The sequence below is a fragment of the Chiloscyllium plagiosum genome, chromosome 50 (assembly GCF_004010195.1).
Source record: "Chiloscyllium plagiosum isolate BGI_BamShark_2017 chromosome 50, ASM401019v2, whole genome shotgun sequence".
In the NCBI taxonomy this organism is placed as follows: Eukaryota; Metazoa; Chordata; class Chondrichthyes; order Orectolobiformes; family Hemiscylliidae; genus Chiloscyllium; species Chiloscyllium plagiosum.
Genome location: NC_057759.1, coordinates 4,385,781 through 4,393,345, shown reverse-complemented (window position 1 = coordinate 4,393,345; position 7,565 = coordinate 4,385,781). Strand labels below are relative to the sequence as shown.

The window sequence follows — 7,565 nt, the reverse complement described above, 5'->3', positions numbered from 1 at the left end:
GCCTTCCTAACCTGCAATCTTCTTCCTGACCTCTCCGCCCCCACCCCAGTCTGACCTATCACCCTCACCTTGACCTCTTTCCACCTATCGCATTTCTGACGCCCCTCCCCAAGTCCCTCCTCTCTACCTTTTATCTTGGCCTGCTGGACAAACTTTCCTCATTCCTGAAGAAGGGCTTTTGCCCGAAACGTCGATTCTCCTGTTCCCTGGATGCTGCCTGACCTGCTGCAGTTTTCCAGCAACACATTTTCAGCATACCCACTGATGTCAAATTAGACTAGTCCCACCTGCCTGTTCTTGGCCCATGACTCTCCAAAACTTTCCTAATTGTGTACTTATCCAAACGTCTTTTCAATATTGTGACTATACCCACATGCATCACCTCCTTTGGAAGCTAATTCCACACAAACCATGCTGTTGTCAAAATAAAGTTACTTTTTAATTTTTTTTTCCTTTTATCTTAAAAGTATTCCTTGTAGTTTTGCAATCCCTTAGCATATGAAAAAGATATCTACCTTATCTGTAGCCCTCATGATTGTCAAAACTCTATCACCCATCAAGATTTTAGGCTCCAGAGAACAAAAGTCCCAGTCCATTCTTATAATGGAAACCCTCCATTCCCAGCAGCATTCTATAAATCTTTTCTGAACTCTTTCCAGTTCCATAGTATCCTTTCAATAACAGGGTGACCAGAACTTGACATGGTAATCCAGAAGAGGACTCACCAACATCCTATACAACCTCACTATGACCTTCCAGCTCCTGTACTCAAAGGTCTGAGCAAAGAAGGCAAGTGCGCTAGATGTTTTCTTCACCAGACAGTCTACATGTGATGCAAACTTAAAATATGCAGCTGACCCATGATCTCTCTGTTCTATAGCTCTACCCAAGGTCCTACTTGTAGTTGTTTTACCCCTACCCTTGTTTGCTTTGTAAAAATGCAATGCCTCAGTAACTCCATCTGCCATTCCTCAGGCCATTGACTCAATCGATCAAGATTTCTTTCTAAGTTTAGATAGCCTTCACTGTCCATAATACTACCAATTTTGGTGACATCTGCAAACTTACTAACCATGCCTACTGTATTCTCATCTATAACATTTACATATTTTTAAAAAATTGGAGTGGAACATCATTGGTAACAGGCATCCATTCTGAAAAGCAACTGTCCATCACCTCTCCATCTCCTGCTGTTAAGCCAATTTTGTTTTCAATCTGAATTCCATGTAATTTAACCTTACTATTTAGTCTTCAATGCAGGAACTTGTCAAAGGCTTTGCTAAAGTTCAAGTCAGTAACATTTACTACTGTGCCATCAATCTTGGATACTCCCTCAACAATCTCAATAAACTTTGGGAAATATTTCCTTCTACAAAATCATCCTGACAATTCCTAATCATTCATTGCCCTCTCTCACCACAAATTGTACATTTGAATCCTACCTTTCAGGATCACATCGAACAATATATCCACCAGAGTTACAGATTATACAAATATTTCTCCAAGGGGCACCATAATTTCCTCCTTAGTTTCCCACAATGTCCTGGGATACACCAGATCAGATCTGAGATTTATCCAACTCTTCTCTAATGTGAACTGTTTTTGAAACCTCAATATTTATTTCCCTGAGTTTGCTTGCTTCCAATAAAAACTGATGCAAAAATTTATTTTCTGCCTCTCCCGTCTTCTGAAGTTCAAACAGAACTGCAGAGATTAAATTGGATCTGCTTATAACAAATTGGCTGATAAATGAAAAGACAACCGGCCTTAGAATTAAAATGCAAGATGGCTGAAAGGAGATGGATGCCACTAACAGTCTGTCCCAGCCTTAAAGTAAAGAAAACAATGATACCTTTGAACAGAACTACTCCAAAGACAGTTACCTTGAGCAGCAACCATCCCAGATCAGAACATGCCTCTAAGACAAACAAGGCAAGCTTCTCAGCTCACTAATGAAAGGGTGACTATACCACCAAATGAATAAATACCAGGTGCAAGATATAGCATACTAAACTCCCTAAGTAGCTACAGGACCAACAATTAGCTATTTCACATTAGACAGTTGTTTCTTAATTAATTTGCAATATTAAGCAATAATTTTAGTTAGAGATTTTACAACATAAATATAGATACATGTAACTAAAACATTTATGCCTACGTGCGAAAGTAAGTATATTTTCAGAAGTACCCTCATTCCCATGTCCAAAATACATTATTCACAGCCATTAATGACAATGTACTAAGGGTAGAAATAGCTATACCTAAACTTAACTAACCGGAACAGAAAGCATTCTTACAAATCTTATAGCAACTACTTAAAACTAAATGACTTTGGTATGTTTAACACATGCAATTAGGACAGTGGGAAATATAAGAGGAATAATGAAATTTGATAAAGAAAGCACGAGACGCAATGAATAGCAGAATTGAAAATGACTCTTTGGATAATGCTAGCCTGAGAGGCCGAAGGAGTCTAGCAATTAAATTTGGGATGTTAATAAAGAGGTGCATAGAAAGATGACAAGGATTAGTGAGTATTGGGTCTGTTCAATGCCGTAAGGACATGGGATTCCAAGGCCTGCTAAAGGAATGCCTATCATTGATTAGGTATCTTATAGGATTGGGTTTACAAAGTAAGGGGGAGAAACAAAAGTGATAATGTTGTATGTGATTGTTAACAGAAAGTATATAAAAACAGTGCTTTTTATTATAAATTCAGAGCATATCATGGATCTCCCTTTCAAGGCTGGCCTTTGGGGAAGATGCTTTGGCCCTCTCCCTTCTTTAATTGGGTTTTGCATGAACAAACTTGCGCATCCCTGATTCTGCCTACTTTGTGAGTTTGCATTTCCTTTCGGGGAAAAGACTCCCACAACAACAACTACCTCTTTGGTCTTTAAGGTGCTCTGCTCTCTCTCTCTCTCACCACTAATTTGCTTTGAATGAACTTGTGAAATCTTTTGAATTATGCTTAACCTTATCTGCCAAAACTACCTCATATCCCCTTTGCCTTTCAAATCTCCCTCTCAAGAATGTCCCTACAATTTTCATACTGTTCAAGTGATTCATTTGACCCCAGTTGTCTATATCTACTATATGACTTATTTGTATTCTCAAATAAAACATCGACTTTGCTGCTCCTCCAATGCTGTGCCTTTGCAGCTTCACTTTTTTTCATCAACCTTACATTTATCTACATTATATTGCATTTGACTTTCATTTGCCCACTGACTCCACCTCACCACAATCACAATGCATCCTCTTTCACAGCTCACCATCCAACCCAGTTTTATGTCATCTGTCAATCTGGAGATATTACATTTAGTTTCCTTATCTAAATCACTGTGAATATATTGTGGAGAGCTGGATTCTAATCATGATTCTTGCCACGACCCCTAGTCACTGCTTGCCATTGAAAAGATGATCCATTTATTCTCTCTCTTTTAAAATCCATCTCAACACCATGTTCTTTATTTTGTTTTAAATGGGATTTTGTCAAAGAAAACTTCTGACTGACCCCATCTCCTTATCACGTCTACTCCAGCAGATTTGCCAAGCTGAGAACATAGAACGTTATGACACAGGAACAGGCCCTTCAATTCCGTGCTGATTTTGTTTGATCCTGATCTTTTTTTCCCCGACACTCTGCATTTATGTACTTTATTATCCCAGTAGGCTGAGTGGCCTATAATTCCCAGATAATCACTACCTTGTTTTTCAAACAGATTGGTTACATTAGCTAACCCCCAATCTATGGAAAATATTACAATGACTATGGAATCTTGGATCATGACCATTCAGTATTTCTGACACCACTATGTTAAGTACTCTGGGATGCAGATTACCAATCCCTGCTGTTTCCCAGCTTCAATCCTATCCCTTGTCTCAAGACAAGTTTCCAAACAATACTGACTTGTTTCAGTTTTTCCCTCTCACTGAACTCTATTTTAGATTAGATTAGTTTAGATTCCCTACAATGTGGAAACAGGCCCTTCGTCCCAACCAGTCCACACCGACCCTCTGAAGAGTAACCCACCCAGACCAATTTCCCCTATGACTAATGCACCTAACACTAAGAGCAGTTTAGCATGGCCAATTCACCTAACCTGCACATCTTTGGACCATGGGAGGAAACCGGAGCACCCGGAGGAAACCCACGCAGACACGGTCTGTGTTCCCCAACATTCCCGGTGCATCATTTGTGTTATCCTTTGTGAACAGAGATCAGCAGTTATGTATTTGGGTGGATAGCCATTTTTGCTCCCCATTTTTGGTTGTAAGTGACCGATCTTTGTGTTCACCAACACATGTTTTTCCGTTTCCTCTTTACACATCTATCAGTACTTAAACGGTTAGTTTCTGTTTCACAACACCTGCAAGCTTACTACTGTCCTCATTGTCTCTTTCTTAATCAATGCCTTTATCTTCCCATTTGCTGATTTCTAACCTGTTCCCAGGCTTTAGGTTTGTCTGTTTATTTTCTTCCTAACTTATAAGCCTGTTCTTGGAATCACATACTATCTTAGAGAACCCTTAAGTTTTGTTGAGTTTGCAAAAGTAATACCAAAGTTTTGTAAATTGTAAAACAAATACCTTCCAAACTCAGGGCAACTTCCATCTGAAAAGTTAAATGCAGCTGATGTGAGGCATGTTTCTCTCTTAGTCACATACCATAATAACTTGGAAATATATCCTTTTCCTTCACTGTTCCTGGACCAACTCCCTGCCCGTGGACAACAGCTGTCCCAGAATGTGAATCACCACCACCGAGTCAAAGGGACAGAGAATAAATGTCAGGTTCAGCCAGTGACGTCCATGACTCAAGAGAGAATATAAAAAAACCTGGGGTCTCTCATTGTGGCAATACGTCACAAGGTTTCTGTCTGCAGCATACCTGACATTAATATCTATCATCCACTATAAAGTACATCTAGCCCAGAGATGTTATTGAGCACCTCTGGTCCAGGTCTGACTTTTGCACAGGCCTCCTGAACCAGAATTAGGGACTAATACGGTGATGCAAGACTCTCTCAAACAATTACATTCTGTTTTCGTAAGAATGTTCCACTTATTTCATTTCTATTACTTATTTCCACTTATGTAACTTTCGGGAAAGAGTTAATATTTATGGATGAGGGTCGGCAGGATGCAATACCACAGTTAACATATAATCAGACGCGATGTTATCAAATGGCGGATTGTGAGAGAGCCGGAGGGAGGAGTTATTAACATGACCCGGGAATGAGCTCCATTGGAGCTTCATAAAGGGACAATGACCCAGCTTGAAAAGTTCTCTGCCTCCCCCCCCCCCAGTTCCTTTGGTCAAACTGAGAGAAAAGGGAATTAGGAAAATTACCAATTGATGTTTGTTTCTGGGAATCATTGGGAAAAGCAGCGCGTGCGCGATGCAGTCCCTCCCCAAAGCTGACCGTTCCTGAGCAGAGGAACGCATGCGTAAGGCCCTCCCCCAGCGCTGCCATTGAGTAGCATTTACTCAGTGAGTGCAAGAGGTTTGTTTGAAACAGACCGCAATGGAGAGATCAGCGCCCAGGGAAGCGAGGGAACAGCAGGCTCCTTCCAGCAGCACATCGGGATGGGAGCCTGGGACACAGAGGGGGCTCCGAGACCGGGATTGATTCGGGGTGAGTTCAGGGAGAACCGGGGGCTGTTTGTAAGAGGCCGAGCGGAGCAGGAACTGGTCCCGGAACTTGGAGTGAGCGGGCTGGGGGGAAGAGAGAGGCCTTTCTCGGGCTGTGTGTGGGCCTGCTGAGGGAGGCAGAGCGGGAAGAAGCTGCTGTGGGACATTCTTGTGGTTTTTAATCCCCTAAACGTTGATGGGAATTCTGTTTGGTTGCTGTTTTGCGCTTTTTTTTTGCGAATAGACATTGAATTGTTGGGAAATAAAGGACAGTATATCTAAATATGATAATAGTGCCCGTTGTTCTTCCTTCAACAGTTAGTGTATTGGGACCTGAATATTGAACTGTGTAATCATTCGAACTATGCAGATGTTGGTTAGTTTTTGTATCTTAGTAAATAGTTTTAGAATTTCGCAAACAGAAAAAGACTAGGAGGAGCTCAGGGTTAGACTGGAACCAAGTCTTGCTCTGTTCACTTTGCCCTGTTTAAAAACAAAGAATTATCGTGATCATAACCTGAATATTGCATTGATCAGTCGATGTCTTTCTACACAGTTGATGATGATTTACAGGAGATATTTCTCTTATCTTCCTCCAGGCAAATATTTGATGGACCAAGATAATGTAATATTGCCTTAGTACAAAGACAAGTGTGACCATCTGCTTCTAACAACCAGCAGGTATTTTCTGTATGTCTGTATGTTCTCCAATATGTTGTCAGATTGGAGAACATCCTTTCCACAGTCAGAGTGGATTGAGTCAAATACATATTAAGCTCAATTTCCAGAAGTATGCATTCAATCCAAGAGTCAGACGCAACTGATTTTTTTTATTTCTCCCAATACTCAATACACAGTGGCGGCACGGTGGCTCAGTGGCTAGCACTCTGCCTCACAGCACCAGGGACCCGGGTTCCATCCCACCATCAGGCAACTGTCTGTATCGAGATTGCACATTCTCTCTGTGTTTGTGTGGGTTTCCTCTGGGTGCTCCAGTTGCCACCCACAATCCAAATATGTGCAGGCTCGGTAGACTGGCCATGGGAATGGCAGGGGTATAGGGATAGGGCCAAGGTGGTGGGTCCCATACTGTAGGGAATCGAATCGAATCTAATCTAATCACAACAGCTCAGTTCCAATAAATGTCATTATGCATAGCCAATTATCATTTGCAACATCAAAAGAGGGGTATGCTGTACTCTCCTATGAAATATGCATTCAGGAACTGCAGTCTAGATTAGAATGGTGCTGGAAAAGCACAGCAGTTCAGGCAGCATTTGAGGAGCAGTAAAATCGACGTTTCAGGCAAAAGTCCTTCTTCATTTACCCATTCAGGAACTGCATTAGTTCCACATGTAATAAAGACAATTTTAAAGTTAAAATCAAAGTGAATAAACAGATCATGCTGTTACATTGTTAGAACAAGGATATACAAAGAAGATATTGAGTGCAGATGCAGAAGGAAACTTTGACATTTTCAGTAACTGAGAAAGTCAAAATTACATTTTTGATAGAGTTGTCCTGCACAAAGACACAACAATTAAACAATGTTAATTCCAAATGAATCTCTGGCCCAAAGCTTGATGTAGAGAGAGTGCTTATTGCGTGTACACACACCCAAAGTGACCTCCTCCACCCCATCCCCATATGTGTGAGCACACATCATTCTATCTCACAGAGCTACAGACTGATTTACACTAGTTGCAAATTCATACACTATCCTGAAATACACATTACATCATCTAACAGTAATGAAGATCCATACACACTACAATTATCTGAAAACGTTACATCAAACTGACTTCTACTCTCAGATCTCAAGTCAGAGATCTCCAGTGCAGAATATGTCTATTCCAATTAACCACATCCATCAAAGTTTTACCTGCAAATCCACTAATATCATTTATTGTATCCGTTGCTCCCGATG

At 40.8% G+C, this 7,565-nt stretch overlaps 1 long non-coding RNA gene across 3 annotated transcripts in view; it reads left to right on the top strand.

The window, feature by feature from the left end:
• The first annotated feature begins 5,600 nt into the window (after nt 1-5,600).
• Nucleotides 5,601-7,565, top strand: part of LOC122544649 — a 31,962-nt gene continuing 29,997 nt past the window's right edge. For all 3 annotated transcript variants that reach the window (XR_006310402.1, XR_006310404.1, XR_006310403.1), the window contains exons 1-2: nt 5,601-5,642; nt 6,238-6,319. This is a non-coding gene — a long non-coding RNA (uncharacterized LOC122544649). The remainder of the gene's footprint in view (nt 5,643-6,237; nt 6,320-7,565) is intronic.